Source organism: Lagopus muta, chromosome 4, assembly GCF_023343835.1.
Source record: "Lagopus muta isolate bLagMut1 chromosome 4, bLagMut1 primary, whole genome shotgun sequence".
Classification (NCBI taxonomy): domain Eukaryota; kingdom Metazoa; phylum Chordata; class Aves; order Galliformes; family Phasianidae; genus Lagopus; species Lagopus muta.
In genome coordinates, this window is record NC_064436.1 from 20457216 (window position 1) to 20476549 (window position 19334).

Below are 19334 nucleotides of genomic sequence, written 5' to 3' on the forward strand. Positions count from 1 at the left end.
AACAGCCTTGTGTTTGTCGTAATACAGTTTCAGCACCTTACCTAATTCAACCTGAGCCTTTCATCTAGGCAAGGCCCTGACCTAAGGGTAACCAAATGAGTCCTCAACAACAGCACTGCATGGGCTGCTGCTTGCTACTTCAGCAGGCAATGTAATGCATGGCATATGGACACACCTGCATTTTTCCTGTAGTCAATGAAAAAAATTATTTTCATGATGAAGTAGCCCAAAGGGCATTACCCTTTTAAAGCTCTACAGTAACTCTCTATCTGAAACAGAAATACTCCTCTTTCAAAGCAAACAGCGTAGGATGACAGAGATGCAGCTCATTTCCTTCCTGGTCCACTGGAAGCCACATGGCAGAGCCATGCTCTCCAGCAGGGCGCAGTGAATACTTCAAAGTCAATGTTCTTCATTTGCACATAATAACTGAAGTCATGAAATGAGTCTTTCCTTGAAAGCGCCTAACAAGGATCCTTGCATAGTTTCAGGAAAAGCATTTTAATTTCCCTTTATCTTCATACAAAGATGCCCTGTTGCTGAGAAGATGTATGAACACCCATGGGAACATAATAATGTTATAGGTCAGACAAGCCCACTGACATAAGATATGTTCTGCAGCACAGAACAAGCGGGCCTTGCTGTGTTTCCCTAATACACCTACTTCATAGCTAGTATGAAGCAGAAGTCCTGTGAAAAAGCACAGTGTATGACCGCATATTCTGTTTCTCAGCTGCAAAATGTTAGCAGCATCACTTCCTTTCCTCAAAGGGCTTCTCCGACCACAGAACAGAAAACCATCATATATGTTCTACTTCAGAGATAGTGAACCCCATACACATACCCCAGTTGAGTCTCAGTCTGTCATAATCCAAAGGTAAAAGAGTGTCAAAAGTTAAGTTTGTACCACAAATTACAAATTTACCCTTTTTTTTTTTTTTTTTTCTGCAAGCACTTGCCTTCAGAGCTTTTAACTTTAGGTTTTAGCACACAGATTCCAAAGTTATCTTAAGGAAAACAGGCTGCTTATTACACTCACACATTATACATGTACGACCTTGGATATCTGCTTTTTTGCATCATGTAAGCCAGAAAGTATGCGCAGTAGGCCTCATTACTGAAGGCAAATCTTGTGTTGCCTCTACTGCTCCTGCCACCAAGAATGCTTTGTGCCAAGTACACAGGCTTACATAAAACATCTGAAGTTTTCCTTTCTTCTGTTTTATCTCAGGCCAAAACACTAACTTTCTGTGCAATATACTCAGTAATATATATGCAGAACACTTACTGGCACCGGCACCTACTACATTATGCTCATCAAAAACGAACTATTCAAAAAAATCCCACATTAGGTCACATTGGACACTGCCTGTTGGACCTGATCCTGAGCTTCAGCATGCATCTTCTGCACTTGAGCAACATCAGACGATAGGGAAAGGCCGTGGTTACTCTGGGAGGAAGCAGGAACAAGAAATCACTGCAATGGCAGCACCAAATACAGGGCCTGGGGGTGCTCCTCGCCAGCTCATTTGATGAGAAGATGAGAGACTCATTTACCACCTGCAGCCCTTCAGCAAGGCACTCGGGGTGTGCTCTGGGAAGCTAGTATCAGCCTTGCAACTTCCTAGGCAATCGGAGCTGTTCTGGTTGCTGCTTTGAAGGCTGTGTGGTGAGACACAGCGCATATATTCTGGCACACCTCAAATTTTCTTGAGGAATAGAAGGCACAGTAAGAAATCTTTCACTTTCTAGCTTTCTCCGTAAGAGCAGAACTTTGTGAGTTGAAGAAAAGATTCTCCCCTAAGCCAAAGGCACTTCCTCAGGCAGAAATAAGCCTGCTACAAACAAAACCAGCTTTAGATCTCCTCTCCCACACCCCCCTGCTTCCCCTAAAAAGGGAGAAAAAAAAAAACCCCTTTCATAACACGGTGCATTTGGTGGCCTAAATATAGGTGTTACCAGATGCCCTGCTGACGCAAAGAGGTCATAATTTGAGAACGTGAGAAATGACTTAAGTCTCCAAAAGAAAATTCAACCTGGAACAATTAACCTGAGAGCAGCACTGGGACGATGTTCCAGAAAGCTCATTTAAAGGCAAGCTTCTACTGGGGAAAGTTTAGCAGCTCAGGAGTGCTGACGGTAAGTTCTCACATTTACACCTGACAAAATAATTCACTTAGACATGAAACCCACCTGAAAAAACACTACCTCTCTGCTGCAGTATCCTGCTGTCATTTCCTAATCTCCTCATTCAGATGCTACGAATTGCACACTGCCACAACATCCAGCACTACTGGCATCTGCCTCCTATGCAGAGAAACTTTGTGACATGCTTGCAAAGCCATCAAGCTCCTCTGAGAAACATCCCCATCTGCCAGAGTGCTTCTCACATGGACACTCAAGGATCCCACACCTCTCCTGGGTGTCCTTCCAAGCTCTGAGATGCTTTCAAATGTTTACTTCAACTATAATCAGTTTTTAAAAAATTTGTTCCTTAAATGTGAGAAGCAAGATGCCATGCTGTGTTCTGTCCTTCCATATGACCAGAGGAGGGCCACAAAAATGATCCAAAGGATGGAACACCTCCCTATGAGGACAGGCTGATAGCTGGGGCTGTGCAGCATGGAGAAGAGAAGGCTTCAGGGAGACCTCAGAGTGGCCTTTCAGTGTATAAAGGAGATCTATAAGAAAGAAGGGAACAGACTGTTTAGCAGGGTCTGCTGTGACAGGACAAGGGAAAATGGTTTCACACTAAAAGAGGGGAGATTTAGATTGGATGTAGGGAAGACATCTTTTACACTAAGGGCAATGAAATGCTGGCACAGGTTGTCCCGAGAGATAGTGGAAGCCTGGTCCATGGAGACAGCCAACATCAGGCTGGAGGGGCTCTGAGAACCTGACAGAGCTGCAGGTGTCCCTGTTCATTGCAGGGAGTTGGACCAGATGGCCTTTAAGGACCCTTCCAACTCCAACGATTCTATGATTGCCCACACAACTTTTTTTTGACCCATGAGCGCATTTTCTTCTTGCTATGTTTCTCTTCAATGTCCCCCCCCCCAAAACTCGGATTAAACAAGAGCACACGAAGAAATTACAAACAGAAGGCATGGAGGAATGTAAGCAGGCTTTCACTAACCTTTTGCCAGAGCTGGGGGGCTGCAATGGCCCAGGATGGTTGGAGCTGATGGACAGACCTGAGCAGAAAATCTGCTGCTGTCGGCCAACAAGCAAGTGAGCGAGCAGGGTGTGCTTGTGGTGGGGTGGGAGGAGGAGTGCACTGGGCAGACAGGTGGTTAGCAGCTATGCTAGGGAATAAGCAGCCAGGAATTGCAAATAACTGTCAGCAACCAGGGAAGCGGGTGCAAGGAACAGGTTTCGCTGCCAAACTGCCCCAAGCCATCAGTCTGATGCAATCCTCTTTCTATGGGGTTCTCCATCCCCATGTGCCACCACAGAGAGCTGCCCTCACCTTGGGCACTGCCCTGTCCTGCAGCTGCCTTCCACACCAGCCCTCGAGTTGCCTATGGCAGAAGTAGCTGTGAAGCTGCCGAAATGCTGAGCTTGTTGCAGCTGCTTTGATGGCCTCCAAAGGTCTCCAAGAGCCCAAAGGAAAGCAGACACAGTGTTTGTAATAAAGCTTCCAAATATTCTTCTGGTGAGGAATCGCAACCTCTGACCTACAGTATTGTCACCCAATTTTCTGTTAGAACATAACTGTGATGGTTCTAACACCTTAAATCCTGTAATTTCAAAGCTGACTACATCTTTGCCATGGATGGATTGTTGTGAGAGAGACAACTTTTAAAACCCAAATGACTAAATATCTTTTGCAATCACAATCTCAGAGCAGACATCATTTGAAAATCCAGAAGGGTTTGGGGCTGAGCCCACAGATTCAGACCTGACTGAGATTGAGCCGAAAAAAACTAGCAAAAAGCTTCATTTACAGCAGAGACAGAACAAAACCCTCAAATAGGAAAGGAGATCCTGGAGGTCACTGCTAGGGATAACAACTCCTCATGGTTCTTGCAGCACTTCTGGCTTAATAGAGTCAAAATCTTGAGAGAGTAACCAGCTACAATTTGCAGCATTTTTGACCAAGTCACGCAGGATGTGCTCACAAGATTTCAGTGTCACTGAAGCATATTTATCATGGCCTAATCCCCAGACCACATGAAAATAATAACTCCTCATACCATCTTTTAGTACAGAAGTCTTTACAGCACCCCATCCTCCTTTGAGTCTCTCATTATTCAGATTTCCACTTGTAGAAGTGATACTTAATGTTCTTCCTCTTTGCCTTCTCTGCAGTTTCCTTCAAAATACAGCACAAGGGACCAGGCCATCACCACACCACGCTGCCTCCTCCAGCAGCATACTCTGTCCTGCACTGTACACAGAGGAAAAATTGTTGCTTAGTGGTTAGCATTAAGCTCTCATGCTAATGACTGGCCTATAGCGCTGACAGTCCTTAGTGTGTTGTGCAGGTCAAGCAAATAATTATACCTGTAGAGTTGTTGGATATTTTGCTGTAGCATTGGCTGCTTCTAAGATTCAAGCTCTTTTCCACTAGCAGAACAACTCAAGAAAAATGCATCCTTTGCATTGTAATTTCTAACCATGCAATCTCCTACCAGCTGGTTCCACATCTTTCTCTCACAGGCTCTTTGTGACTGAGGTATACCATCAGATGCTTACTGTTCTAGCACAAACACACCAAAGAGGTCTCTACCACTCCTCTCAGTGATGGCAGGAGTGTTGCACACAGCCCAGCACACCTTCAGCCTGCAGCACATCTACTCTGTACCGGGATCTAAAGGAGCTGTAAGAAAGAAGGGGACAGAATCTTCAGCAAGGTCAGCTGTGGCAGGACAAGGGGAAAGAACACAAGCTGCCCAGAGAGGTGATGGATGTCCCATCCTTGGTGACACTCAAAGTCAGGCTGGAAGGGCTCTGAGTACATGATGGAGCTGAAGGTGCCCCTGTTCATTGCAGGGAGTGGGACAGTATGGCCTGTAGGGGTCCCTCCCAACTCAAATGATTCCGTGATCCTATGATATTAAGGAGGACTTTGCTTTCCAGCCCAGACCGACAGACACAGTGAAACAAGTGAAGGGCAAAAGAATAAGAGAGGAATAGTTTTACGACATAATCACATGCTTATAAATAGCAAGTTTTCCATATGTGTCAGATATCAAATAGCTTAATGACAACTGATAACTGGCTGATTTCTGCAATCTGCCATCAGCTGCTATTTTCAAGAGAACATGAGCTATTCCTAATATCGCAGTACAACTCCACTTAGCTGTGTAGGAAGCTTACATTTTTTCAACCAGATGGCAGGTATATACTGTTTTAACCAAAACTCCGCTTTAAGAACAATGGTCGATATTATAATGACAGTGCTTGACAAGCCAAGAGGCAGGCAAAAGTAGGTAGCTACATAATACCATTTAGTATTGCCCTTTAAAAAAATAACATACTTATGAATGGCAACAGATGGGTGAGGCAATCAGGCTGCATGACCTCATTTAGTGGGGGAGAAAGAAAAAAGAAAAAGGAAAAGTGCATTGTTTGTTGTTTTGTTTTTGTGTTTTTTTTTTTTTTTTAAAACTAAACTTCAGCCTTTATTTCCAAAATACACTTTGCAAAACTTGGATGGCATTTTCCTCAAGCCAAAGCCTCCGCTCCCAGAATCTCTCAGTAGAGAGCAGCTCTGCCACATAGCAGAGTGATTAATCCTCACCACTGCGCTAACACCCAGCAGAAGAAAAAAGCCCAAGTAGAATGACCACCTCTAAAATACAGTGTTTGATACGATAAAAAATAATCTGTTGTAAAAATTCTTTTTCATTAGAGCAGTGTCTACTAATTAGCAAGTAAATTATTTATGTTGGCATTTCTGCTGCAGCAGAAGCCCATTATCCTGCTCTGTCTCATTGAATTCTCTTAAACAGTAACAGCAAACAGGAGCTGCAAGGTACAGACTACACCTTGCAGAAGTGAAATAGCTCAGCATTTTCAACAGGCAGGAGCTCAGAATTGCTTTAGTTTGAACACATTTATTTCCCAGCCCCTTTCCGTACTTGCCCACCCGCAACCCCTCACTCCTCCCGTTAGCCCAGGATGTGGTTTGTCCTCCCGTGCTTACCTGATGCCTGGGTCCTTCCCTCCAGTACAAGCACAGATTGGAGAAGAGAAGCGTGCTGCCGACAACCAGCGGCACAGCTGACACACCCCAGGTGATCACACAGCGTCTCCTCAGTGCTGCGGACTTACACACAAAGCTAATTTGAGCAGAGAAGATCCAATACCCTACCAGTCCCATTCGCTGAGCCCTGGCATTCTCTAAAGCCGTACTGAAGTATCTGAGAGTAGTCGGCTGTATGTTAACAGAAGCAAACTCTCCCTGTATTTCATACCCGCTCACACCGCATTTTTTTTCAGGGTGTTGTTTAGGGAAAAAAAAAAAAAAGTACAAGCTAGTTCAGCTTCAAATGGCCAACCAGACAATCATGTATTTTCCTCCAGTTGTACTGACTCTGTTATTTTCCCACACACTCCTGATGCGGTGATGGACTTGCCTGAGCAAGCAACACAGCGCTTTCGGCAGCAGATTAGAAAACAGAAATGTGCACGGAGTCCAGCACTGTGTTGTGGCCAGCAAGTATTTGGCTTCCCACCAGCAGCCCAGTTACTGGAAGGTGTGTAACTCTCTGAACTCTTACACCAGGGATCCTGGGCACCAAGCAAGGCACTACGGCATTCCCATTCCCCAACCCTGCTGCACAAGGAAATCCACAAGAATGACTTCTGCCAGCAGAAGGCATTGTGGCAAAAGGAACCAGTGAACTCATCCCCATGCCACATGGCAAGGGGCATTTGCTGCAAATGTGTATGCACTCCAGATTTTGGGAGCCACCAGTGCTACTTAGGCCTTTGTAGGCTGCATGGTCTGTGGGTCTGGCCAGGCCAAGGGGCTCAGGCAGATCCCCATGCCAGCAGCACAGGGCTGAAAATTTGGGGCCAGCACTAGGAAGCACCAAATCCTTATGGGGCAAGCATTCCTGCCTTGATTTGGATTTTACTCTTCCCATCTACTCTGTGAACAGCTGCTTGCTCATTCCTAAGATGATCCTCTTCTACCACAGTCACCTCTCTTTCCCTCCACTTCGCACTTCTTCATTTTCAGTTCATGCCCTCTTCCACAATTATTTTCCTCATCTTACTGACCCTTCTGTACTTATTCAAGACACCATTCATCTCCCTGACCCCTCTGCCAAGCCCTCCTCATGCAAACAAGCAAAGAAGCAAATAAGCAAAAACCCAGCACTACGGTCTTGCACAAATAGTGTGCCAGGTTATAAAAGTTGCAAAAAAGTAAGATCCTCTTATGTTGGAAATTCTCACTATTTCTGGTCTCCTCCTTGCATCACTGAGCATTTCACTAGTTCAAACAAATGCACTGACGACCATTTACCATCCAGGCCAGCAAGTTCTAACAAGTCCAGAACCTTCACCAGGCCAACTCACTATAAAAGCAGAGCAAGTTATTCTCCTTCTGGCCAGGAAGGTCCCAAGACTAAGATTTCCCTCATGGTCCTCACTGAAGAGACCATAGTGGACTAGATGTCCTCAAGCTGGCTGCCCAGATGGCCTGATAAACCATTTCTACTGCAGTCTCCTGATGAATGGTTTCCAGGTCTACAGCAATTTTTCTGTAAAGCAAGTAGACAGCTAAGCTCCCATTTTGCAAAAAGGACAGCCCTTCTCTGAATTACAGAAGAGGTCAGTTCCTCATAATTTTCCTGAAAAGCCCCCAACGCCTTACACAGTCTCCATGAAGCCATTCCTGCAGCTGTGCAGAAAGCTTCGGGAAATACAGCCATATGCTGGTTTAACTGAAATGATGTCATGAATTCAAGGTGCAAATGCAGCCAGGAACAACAAGTTTGCCCTTTTCACCCTTGGCCTGGGCAATGTAAATGATAGTTTGTCTTTCTCAGCTCATTTTCTTCTTCAACAACAATCAGTTTATCAGAATAGGAAGCCAAGTCAAACTGTGTAACTTCAGGTATGTGGAAGAGCTTTTAGGCACACACAGTTCACACAGGGCTAGGAGACAAGAGGCATATAGATGAACAAGGTTGCCTGGAGAGGCAGTGAATGCCCCATCCCTGGAGACAGACAAGGTCAGGCTGGAGGGGCTCTGAGCACCTGATGGAGCTGTAGGTGTCCCTGTTCATCACAAGGAATTGGATCAGATGGTCTTTAAAGGTCCCTTCCAACCCAAATGATTCTGTAATACTTGACCTTAGTTGGTACATGGCTGTGGAGGGAAGGAAGGATTTCTCCCTTAAGGGAAACATGGATTCCTGCTAAAAAATTTATCTGGCTGGATGTATCTACTCACTCTCACAGTCAACTGTGACTTTTTAGCTTTCTTTTCCTAATAGCCTCAGCACTTCTGAGAGCATCACCCTGAGCTGCCGCAGTCCCATGAGAGACAGAGGGATTTATGGTCAGTGAGATGCATCAGATGACATAAGCAAAGAATCCAATCATCATCAAAAAAAATCAAGCAGTCCGTCTGGGCTGAGGAGATAGAAACACTGACCCCACAGGCAGAGGTGTGGTGCAGAAAAGAAGAGCATAGCTCCCTGAGGTTTAATCTAGGTAGCTCAAGCAATCACAGTGGTGAAGAAGGGGATGCCAGCATAAGCCAGGTGCATGGATATATGTCACTTTGTGAGCTGTGTGACACTCAGTGAGGTTTACACCACCAATCTCTTCTTCTGGTCTACAGCAAGAGCAGAAGGGACTACATGGGCAGCACAGGCATGGGCAGCCCTGAGCTCCGTGATATCTCATGCATGTGATGGGACACACATCAACTCTGCCTTTGCAATTGATGCTTCTGGCCAGCCAGCAAGGAGTTCCACTATTGCTCTGGTATCTAGAAACCTCAGGGAAGTATTCAAAGCCTCCGGAGTTTAAGTTTCACAGCAAAAGGGGAAAGGAAAAAAATAATAAGAGGAAACAAAATAAAATAGATGTGTCGACAGTAACCTAAAACACAGACAGACGGCCATCCTGTTATCATTGCTGCAGTTCATTTAAAGGCAGTATTTTTCCAAGCTTTTCCATCCTGCAGTCACATTTCCAGTTCCTCTGCAGACCTACCTGGAGGGACTGAATAATTTGCATCTATCTTTTCCCAACATTCCACATATTATTTGCATTTATCGTGAATGGGTGGAGAATAGTAGTGCTTAGTACAAGAAATAAATAAATTTAAAAAACAAATCAGTCAGCGCTGCCAGTCACACAGATGCAGAAGTTGACAAAAATACAGCTTTTCATTATTTTTTCATTCCAACCAATGCACAAAATAACATGAAATACAAAAGAGTGCCTCACGTAGATTTTTTTCCAGCTGAACGGAGCTTTGACAGTCAAGAACACTGCATTTTTCACATAATAAAATGTGATTTTTCCATCAATTGTGTCGGTAATGAAAATGTTACATACAGCATAATCCCTTGAGAGCCAAGAAGTCTATGCCAAGGGTGAGACTGAAAGCTGCAAAACCAGGATCCTCGAGGCAAGAGAAGCAGAGGAAAAAGAAGAACTGGTCCTCCACCATTCATTTAGTTTTCCATCAGTCCTCCCCCTAAAGGGCTCCCCTTCCTTTTGCTCGATAGGAAGGGCAGCCAGAGCAAAACCGTCCATCTGGTTCCTATCACAGGAAAGACTGCCTATTCTAGCTCCTGCCAAAACCTGTCATTAGCAATCAGCATAGGAGTGAGTATGAGAAGACACAGTACAGCTAAGACAACAAACCTAATACTTTTAATACACTAATCATAACAGCAGAACTCAATTTGGTTCTTTATAAAAATATCACGGGAGTCAGATGGCTCATCTTAGTAGCCTCATTTTATCAGTGTAATTAATTTAACAGGCAACACAAATGTTATTTTCTTCTGCCATGGCATACCCATCAGCACCTATTAGAAGCATCTGCAGAAGTGAAATACGGCAAAGAAGTGTAATTTGATTAAGCAGATGCTACACGTTAATATACCTTGTTTCCTTCTAGCTACAAAATAGACATGGCAGTTAAATCCCGACGCAGCCTTTGTATCCCAGACCTACCACGTTACAAAAGCTTGGAGGGACAGCCACCAAACCGCCCATGCTTTCTTTCCACAGAAGTTCAGTACAACTCTTCCCACCACCCCTAGTCTTGTCAGCCAGGTACAGTAATGCCAGCACCCCCAGTTTTCACAAAGAGAATGATTGTTCTGGCACATCTACCCTTAAGATCTCTATCACTTCTTCAAATAACTAAGAAAACAACCAAAAGCCCACCAACACGCACATCCAACTCAAAGCAGCCTATAGCAATCCCTTTTGTGGCTGCTAACAGGGATTTGAGACCTGCCCAGCCACTACACCATGGGTGTCCAACCTTGTGGGTTGCCTAGGCTGCCTTGACTTTAGAGGAATTGTCTAGGGCTGCACATGCATAGGTTACACTGAAAGTAATGCCTTCCATTTATTTCCATGGATACTACAACAGATACAAAGAACACAATACTATTTAATAGAGCAAATTCTCAGCTACAAAACATTATTTTTCATTACAGACACAATTATTAGCTACATACTTTCACCAGCAACAAACAGGAGCCTGCATGCCATATTCACAGCAATCTGCACCAGTGGAGGTGACCCACTGTCACCACTGCTGAAATGCACTATCTACCACCTCACTGTGCTCTCACCTGCTGTTTGGTCTCCAGAAATGTTCAGCAAGTGTCGATGAATGTCAGTGAGTGCCATTTCTTTCTGCATGGAGATCAGTGACACACCTTTCCTTCATACACACTTCCATGTCAGGCACCACTGTGTCACAGGGCCCCTGTGCTGCCACCTGTCACATGGCAACAACACATAATGGAATATTGGTGGGAAAGTTCATCCTACACTGCTGTACCACCAATATACACCTCTGAATTCATGGGCCGACATCATAAAACAGGAGGCATTGCTTTCAGAGCAGCCCTCATAATACATATCCTGTAGTTCAAGCACATAAGTAATAAAGCTCATGTCGGGGATGGCTGCAGGGAGAGTTGGGCCATGAGTGGGCCACGGGTTGAATACGGCTGGAGTAGGACACTGTATCACCAACACAGCACACTGGTGAAAGCTCTGCCACAACCTATTCCCCTCTCAGGAATATAATCACACACAGCCCTCCCCAGTTCCTGAACTCCCTGCAAGCAGCACAGACACCCTGCTTGGAGCACTTGCCCAGCTCTTTGATTTTCCCATCTCTTTGACAAGGGCAGCACCTCCAGTTGGGTCAATCCTGCAACCCTGGAGGACGTATTCATCAGGTGAACACCTCGGGATTGCCAGGAGAGCAACTTGAGATCAGCTCTGTGCCACAACTCCTTCCTTCAGCTCCTTGCACCGGGGAAACAGCATCACGACCCAACACTTGCACAACAGCAGTTTCTTTTTAAAGCCTCACCCTCCCTCTGGTGACTTGTGCTGGGGCGGGAGGCAGAGGTAGGAAAAGGGAAAGAAAGCCCTTCTGGGAATTTCTACCATGTCTCTGTGTAGGGATGACATCCTTAGGACTGTCCACATCAGCATCCCTGTCACCTGGTTTACCTCTCACCAGCTTCCTCCGCTTGTGAGGATGTTCCCATGCTAACCTAACAATCGCCTCAACACAGTGAGTATGGATAACACTTTTTTTCTGCTTACTTTCAGGAAACAATTTCCCAATTTGCTTCTCTGTTCTTCCCGCTGCTGTGTTTAACTCCAAACTTTAATGACCCATTTAATAAGGGGGAAGAGTCTTCTAGGAACAGCACCAGGCTATTCTATAGGCTGCTCAGGAATGAAATCCTATCATTTATACTCCCTTCTACTGAAGAGAAACATCTGCAGAACCAAAATAAAGTGATACAAAAAGAAAACAAAGGGAAAGGCTGGAGACAGGCAGATGGTGAGCTGTGCAGACACGCACTGCAGCCAGTGCTATTGCACCACGCTAAAGCACAGCTTGCCAGAACTTCCAATTCTCTAGTTTTACAAGCTTAAGAATGCAAATATAAAGTCTCACTATAAGGCTGGAAGTTGAGAACTCAAGTTTCAGCTAAGGAGTACATTCCTCATGCTGCCATTACTTATGTTTATGAAAGAATTGCATACATATTGGAAAACCTGATTTGGTGAGTCTCTAAACTAATATATATATTAGCTTAATATATATATTAGTTTAGAAGGGAAGAACAGCATAAAAGGTGCTTTTCATCAGCTGATGGCATGTATTTGCTTTAAAGTGACCATATATATATACACACATGCATATACATATCATTTTCACAAAAGTGTTAGCCTGATCTTCAGCAGAAGTTTTGAACATGAAGGTGTACACCAGTACTGTATATCTTCAGTAGAGTGGTGAGGCACTGGAATGGGCTGCCCAGGGAGGTGGTGGAGTCACCATCCCTGGAGGTGCTCAAGAAACTTAGAGATGTGGCACTGAGGGACATGGCTTAGTGGGCAATAGTGGTGGTAGGTTGACCATTGGACTAGGTAATCTTAGAGGTCTTTTCCAACCTTAATGATTCTGTGAATTCTATGACTGCTGGGTTATGCTGCATTTGAAAAATAGGTTTGGACAGTTTTAAATGCAGAATGCTTATGTTATCCACATACTGTACATCAGCCATCTGCATTCTGATGAGACAAATGAATAACTGCATTTCCTCCATAAGCTGTCTATAAATCACCAAGGTATTTAGCCACTTAACTTAGTGCTGTCAAATACACTTTGCGATGGCCAAACACAGTCCATTTGATAGAAATGCACAGCTGAAATTTTCAGAACACTGTAACTTGCCTTAAAGCCTTCACAACTGTAAAGGACCAATGAAAAACACAGGAAAAATACAGCATGAGAAGCAAGGCTACCCCAGTACTTTGTGTCTATCTGAATCCACAAGCATCCTAACCCCAAACACTGCAGGATGCAAAAGGTGAGCTGTAGGAAAGGAAAAAGCAACAAACAAGCCAAGTAGGAGAGTCACAGATAAAGAAAGGGGGAAAAAGGAAGAAAACAGAGAATAAAGGAGGATTAAAAAACAACAACAACAACAAACACAGATTTCCTGGAGAACACGCCAAGAGGAGGTAGAATAAAATAATCTGTAGCTAAAAGGCAGGAGTAATATTCTGCACTTAGCCTTCATGCAATCTCACACTGTATCAGCAGAAAGACCAGTATTCAGACACACAGACATCAGATCTGGAAACAGACCTGCCCCCACGCACCTTAGGGGTCGTACTTCTAAAATAAATCAAGTTTGGGGATGGAAAGTGAAAAGACAAAAATTAAAAAGGGCCTGACTGCGCCCAACCCTTTTGCACCTGGCAGCACAAGTGAAGAGCTTGGGGCAGGATGTTTTCCAATCCCTAGCTGAGTCACACACACGGCACGGCCCTATTCACCTGGCAGCACCAGAGCACTGTATCTGCCTGCCATCCGCAAGTGCTGCTAGGAGCAGGATATATTTTGCCTCACATTCATTTATTTTATTTTATTTTAGAGGAAGAGAGGGTAAGTTTCATACCAAAAATCCCAGAGAGCTCACAGAAAGGCGGGCTTAGCTGCCATCCCCGTGCCTGGAGGGGCCCCTAGCGGCACCAGCCCGGCCCCAGCAGCACAAGTCTTTCTCAAGTTGCACGCTGAGTATGAATTCACCCGAACACGGTTCTCAGTCACAAGCTCTCCGCTCTGCACATGGAGAGGCATCCCTGTGACAGCATGCAGGTTGAGCTGCGTCCAACCAGAAACAAAGATTTATTTTTTTGTTTCTCGTTTTGGATTTTTATTTATTATTTTTTTGCAAACTTGGGCTTGCAAAATCTCAGAGTCATACATACGGTCTTGCAGCATTCACCCATGGGTTTGTGGAACAGGGGTGATGGTGAGGACATGCATACCTCCAGCCCAGCCTTCTGCTCCCAGAAGGACCAACCCTGACTGCATAGAATCACAGAATGGTTTGAGTTGGAAAGGATCTTAAAGCCCCCCCCAGCCCCAATCCCTGCAGTGGACTGGGTGCCCCCCCACCAGCTCAGGCTGCCCCAGGGCCCATACAATTTGGCCTTGGGCACCTCCAGGGATGGGGCACCCACAGCTCTCTCTCTGAACAGTCTACTCCAGCACTTCACCAACCCTCTGAGTAAAAGATTTCTTCCTAATATCAAATCTAAATCTTCACTCTTTCAGTTTAAATTCATTCTGCCTGGTCACCCTTGCAGATCACGTCAAAAGTTGGTGCCTCTCCTGCTTCAAGCTTGTTCCCTTCAAGCACTGGTAGGCTGCATTGAGGTCTCCCTGGAGCCTCCCCTTCTCCAAACTGAACAGCTCCAGCTCCCTCAACCCTCAACTTTGTAGGAGAGGTGTTCGAGCCCTCTGACCATCCTCGTGGCCCTCCTCTGGACCTTCTCCAGCAGCTCTGTGTCCATTCTGCATTTTACTCAAGTGAGGCAGCACAGGTCCTGCTCTACCCAGACCTTGCAGTCCTCCAAGGATAGAGCTCCCACAGCCTCTAGGGCAAATTTTCAATGCTTTCAATTATCCTCACAGAGATATTAAAATATATATTAATAACAACATTTTTAATATTTGTTCAGAAAACCTCTTCAGTTCACAACAGTTGTCCCTTGGAGCCTGGCTCTATCTTTTCATTAACATCCCCACAGCGTGAGCAGACTGCTGTAAGGTCCCCTAGAACCACTTCATCTCCAGCCCCTGTCCCTCAGCCTCTTTCACAGGGCATGTGCTCCAGGCCCCAGCCATCAGAAAATCCAGTACTTGGACTGGCAAACATGATTTGCTACTCCTATATAAACAAGCAGAGATGCTAAAATGCACGTGTGCAAAGCCACAGCTAGATTAGATGGTTGTCTAACAAACCAGCAACAGAGTTAACTATACATTTGCTGAAGCAAAAAGCCAGCAGCAGAGATCATCTGCAGTTCAATAAAATGGCAACCCTCCATCAAGGCAGCAGAGGGAACCTAGCTACCATTTTTCACAAGTCATGACTCAGTATGAAATGCACAGGAGTACGCTAAATGCCTTGAAAACTTACTGTCTTCAGAATAAGTCATGCTCCAAAATGCTAGCATGTTTTATACCCGAGAAGCCCACCGATTTACAACCGAAAAGGAATATGATGGTAATTTGATGCAGGTAAATTATCTGTAGCACGACAGACATCATACCATACAAACACATATTGTAGCTCAAGAGAATATGATCAGTGCCCTGAACTTGGGGAAAACTAGAGGAATGACTGGCACCTTCACATACATTGCTGGAAGTCACACTAATTAGAAGAGCATTTATTAGTGGGTGTAACATCTCTTCCAGGAATTTTGGCTGAAACCTGAAGCCTGCATGACTGCATCGAGTGACAAAACACTGAGGAAATGTGGAGCTGATGAACTGCATGAGACCCATTCCCTTTGCAAAGCAGCAAAACTCACCTCAAGCATCATTCTCTGGGAAGTTCTCCTCTGCTATGGCTAGGAGCCACATCCTTGGGCAGAGACAGGGTGATGCTGCAGCTAAGCTGGTCCCACTTACTCGTTCAGGTACCCTGGCTGTGCAACACGACTCCAGCACACCCAGCGAGCCAGCACAGTCATGAGCTGCTGCACAACAGTGGGCACAATTCAGTACCTTGTCCCAAGGGTGCTGAATAAAAATCAGTCACCTGCCCTTCTGCAACCCAAGAAGACAGAATCAAAACTGATAGAGGCAAAGAAATAACTATTTCTTCCTCTTTTTTTCTTTCCATTTCTTCCATTTACAAGCTTCAATGCAGTCTGCCCTTGAACCACAGAACCATTGATCTCAGAGATGTATAGAGACACACATCTTTCCTCTTTCAGCTGCCACCAATAGCTGTTTTTTTTCAGACTAACCAATGTAGAAAAAACACCATGAACACTTGGCATGTCAAAGCACACTTGAACTGCTCTAACACGTTATGCTGGAATTAAAACAAAGCGTTTGTCCTGGTTTGTTTTATTTCCCCACTAGTATGGCAACTTTTTCAGGATCCCTTGTGGAGAATCCTTTTTTAAGAACTAATGAAGTTAACCTCAAAAGCAGCCATGTCCTGGGCCAGACCAGCACTAGGGATGAGGCAGAGGTTGTATGATGGAGCCATATGGGGTATTGTGCCTAAAACTGACATGCTGCTAAAATCATGGATGGGATACTATGGATAGTGAACTAATCAGAAGTGAATTAGAACCATAACACATTTGAGGGGTTGCTGAACAAGACAGGTCTCCCAGCCACAGCAGCAGGGTCCACACACCTACTGTAGCTTGAGAGGCATCACAGTACCCCACCAGAGCTGGGGCCTGGCTACAGAGGGCTGGCAACCAAGGTGCTAATTCATAATACATCCATAAACACCTTTATTCTCCTGGACCTACATCAAGGTTTGGAAAGAGAAAAAACAACTACTCCAAACCAAAACTTGGCACTCTGACCCTGCCTGCAATTAGTTCAAAGCCAACACATTCCCAGGAGAGTTAATAGCATATTGCTCTGCATAGAAGGGAAAAAAAATACACAAAAATAAAAGAGGAATAAATGGGGAGGTAGCAGTACCTCCAAAACACCAAAGCTACAGAGGATGGCAAACCAGTCCGGGGCCAATGACACATTGCTTTTGCAAAGACAACCAAGGCACACACAGGAAACCACAGGCACACCTTGAGAGACAGCTGCTTCTCTCTGCTCAGCTGTGGTGAGGCTTTGGATGGAAGACTTTGCCCAGCCTGGGAAATAACCCTTGCAGACTAAAGTGGGCATGTTTGGGGTAGGATCCAAGAAGCCAGCTTCAGTTTCACGTTTAGAAACATAATCTATGGGTAAAATCTCTGAAGACTGAATAAAGACAAGGCTTAAAGAGGTGACAACTACATCTTGAGAACATGCTCTTGAGACCTGATAACTATATGAAAAGACAGTCATCACAGAATCACAGAATGGCCAGGGTTGGAAGGGACCTCAAGGATCATGAATCTCCAACCCCCCTGCCGCAGGCAGGGCCACCAACCTCCCCATTTAATACTAGACCAGGCTGCTTTCCTACAAGCAGTAAAAACCCTTCCTCGATGGGTAGGAAGTTTCAATTTGGGTGTAGGAGTAAAAATTTTTTTGACAGCCTGGAGAATGAAACCCTGGAACTGGGCTTGTTGACAGGCTGTGAAATCAACATTTTTGAAGTTAAGTATCAATTTCTGGAGACAAGCATCTATCCTTCTTGGGGGCAAGGACTAGAAGATATCTTGAGCTCCCTTCTAGTCCTGAATGTCTAGAAGTACTCCAGTTACATCTTTCTCATTACTGGAGTCCTAGTACCAGCCTTAAATAAACTAATAAAAAAATAAAATAGCATCCTTAATTTAGTTTCATCCTGACAATCCTCATTTTCTCTCTTGTTTTGATTTTATTGACTCATTGGAGCATAATTCCATGTCACACACCTCACTGCACAGAATTTCTGGTGTTCACACATGTAATAAATGTGACGAGTACAAAAAACATGAGCTCTGCCAGCTTTGCAACAAACTATGCTGCTACTACATGGCAGCTAACCATACCCTGGGATCTTGCACAATACTCACAGACACTGGCTTATCAAAAGTAGAGAATTTTTCTGAGCAGCTGAAAGAAAGTCAGAGGTGAAGGGCACTGGTGGATAATCGAAAGATTTAAAACAAATATGTAATAGTCATATCAGCATCCTGTTTCCAGAGTTAAAGGAATTTCCTGTTTCCAGAATCAACTATTTAAAGAAAATACTGACAACACAGGGTGTTTTTTTTTCCCCCTAATAATGCCAAATAAAATAAATTAATAAGGCCACTGTTCCTGAGCACATTCTTTGGAGAGGAGTGGCTGCTCGTTTGCATGCCGCACAAATCACAGCATTGCTGTCATGCCTGCTTGGGCACTGTGTGTGGCGACCACTTGGAGAAGAGATCAGCAAGCAGTGCTCTGCCATTCAGGCACTTCTTTCTGCTTGTGACACTCTCATCTATGATAAATATTGGAGTGAATCCAGAATGAGCACTGCTAGCAAGGTGGGACACGGGGTTGGAGGGCCAAGGTCTACACAGCAGCCCCACCAAGGAATAACACAAAAGCTTCAGTGATGGATACAGAGAAAACTAGGCTGCACAGATGCAACATAAAGGGGCACAATACATTTAATCTCTGAGGGGGATATCAGGGGAGGGGCTTTTATAAGGGCACGTAGCAACAAGATGAGGGGAAATGGCTTTAAACTGGAAGAGGGTAGATCTAGACCAGATATCAAAAAGAAATTATTTGCTGTGAAAATGGTGAGACCCTGGAATGGGTTGCTCAGCAGGGTTGTGGATGCCCCCCCCCCCCCCCCCAGAAGCACAGAAGGCCAGGCTGCATGGGGCTTTGAGCAACCTGATCTAGTGAGAGGTGTCCCTGCCTATAGCAGGGGGTTGGAACAAGATGATCTTAAAAGTCCCTTCCAACCCAAACCATTCTGCAGTTAATCTAATAGTATCTACAAAGTACTAAGTGTTACCAAAAAGTTCTACCAGCGCCCTTCCCTAGCAATCCCCATCCACAAATAGCAATGCCAAGCAATGGAACAAAGCAAAGACAAATGCATTGGGTAGCAGACAAGTGGGCTGTCATAGTAAGCCACATACATCACAAAATTCGCACAGGAAAAAAAATGTCACTGACTAAACAGCTGCAAACTACTTTTACTAGCCTGTGTTGGATATTAGCACAAGGATATACATATTTTTCAAACAATCTACAATAAACTTTCACTTGAAGCATATGTCAGTGGAAGGCAAAACAAAAACAAGCAACAGTTTCCACACTGCAGAGAAAAATCCCTGCAGTAACATGGCTGGCCAGAGCACCAGAGGTAGCTGCTGCAGGAGGGTATTCTGAGTCCAGAGCAGCACCATTCCTGGGGCCACTGGTGCCTAAATGCAGGGAGCGCAGCGCTCACTCAGCAAGGGGCCCCACCACTGGCTTCTGCTCTCTGCTTCTGCAATTATTCAGCAGAATACCTCAAACTTATTTTCTCCAAGCACAACTCTAGATGCCTTTCATTCCAGCTGTTTTTAGAGATTAGTCAGTCAAGGAGACACAAAAGAAATCCTAGATTAAACACTTGTGTAGTACTACTGTCATGCTGCAATTTTAGTAGTTT

At 44.8% G+C, this 19334-nt stretch overlaps 2 protein-coding genes across 8 annotated transcripts in view; one reads left to right on the plus strand and one right to left on the minus strand.

The window, feature by feature from the left end:
• ENPP6 (ectonucleotide pyrophosphatase/phosphodiesterase 6) overlaps positions 1-19334 on the plus strand; it is a 206197-nt gene that overhangs the window by 112356 nt on the left and 74507 nt on the right. The gene's annotated exons all lie outside the window — the stretch shown is intronic.
• STOX2 (storkhead box 2) overlaps positions 1-19334 on the minus strand; it is a 126066-nt gene that overhangs the window by 82106 nt on the left and 24626 nt on the right. Inside the window, exon 1 of one of the 4 annotated variants that reach the window (XM_048942102.1) lies at positions 6152-6439. The exons of the other annotated variants lie outside the window; for them this stretch is intronic. The gene's annotated coding sequence lies outside the window, so the exon portion shown is untranslated. Of the gene's footprint in view, positions 1-6151; positions 6440-19334 lie in introns of those variants that run through there. 4 annotated transcript variants of the gene reach the window in all.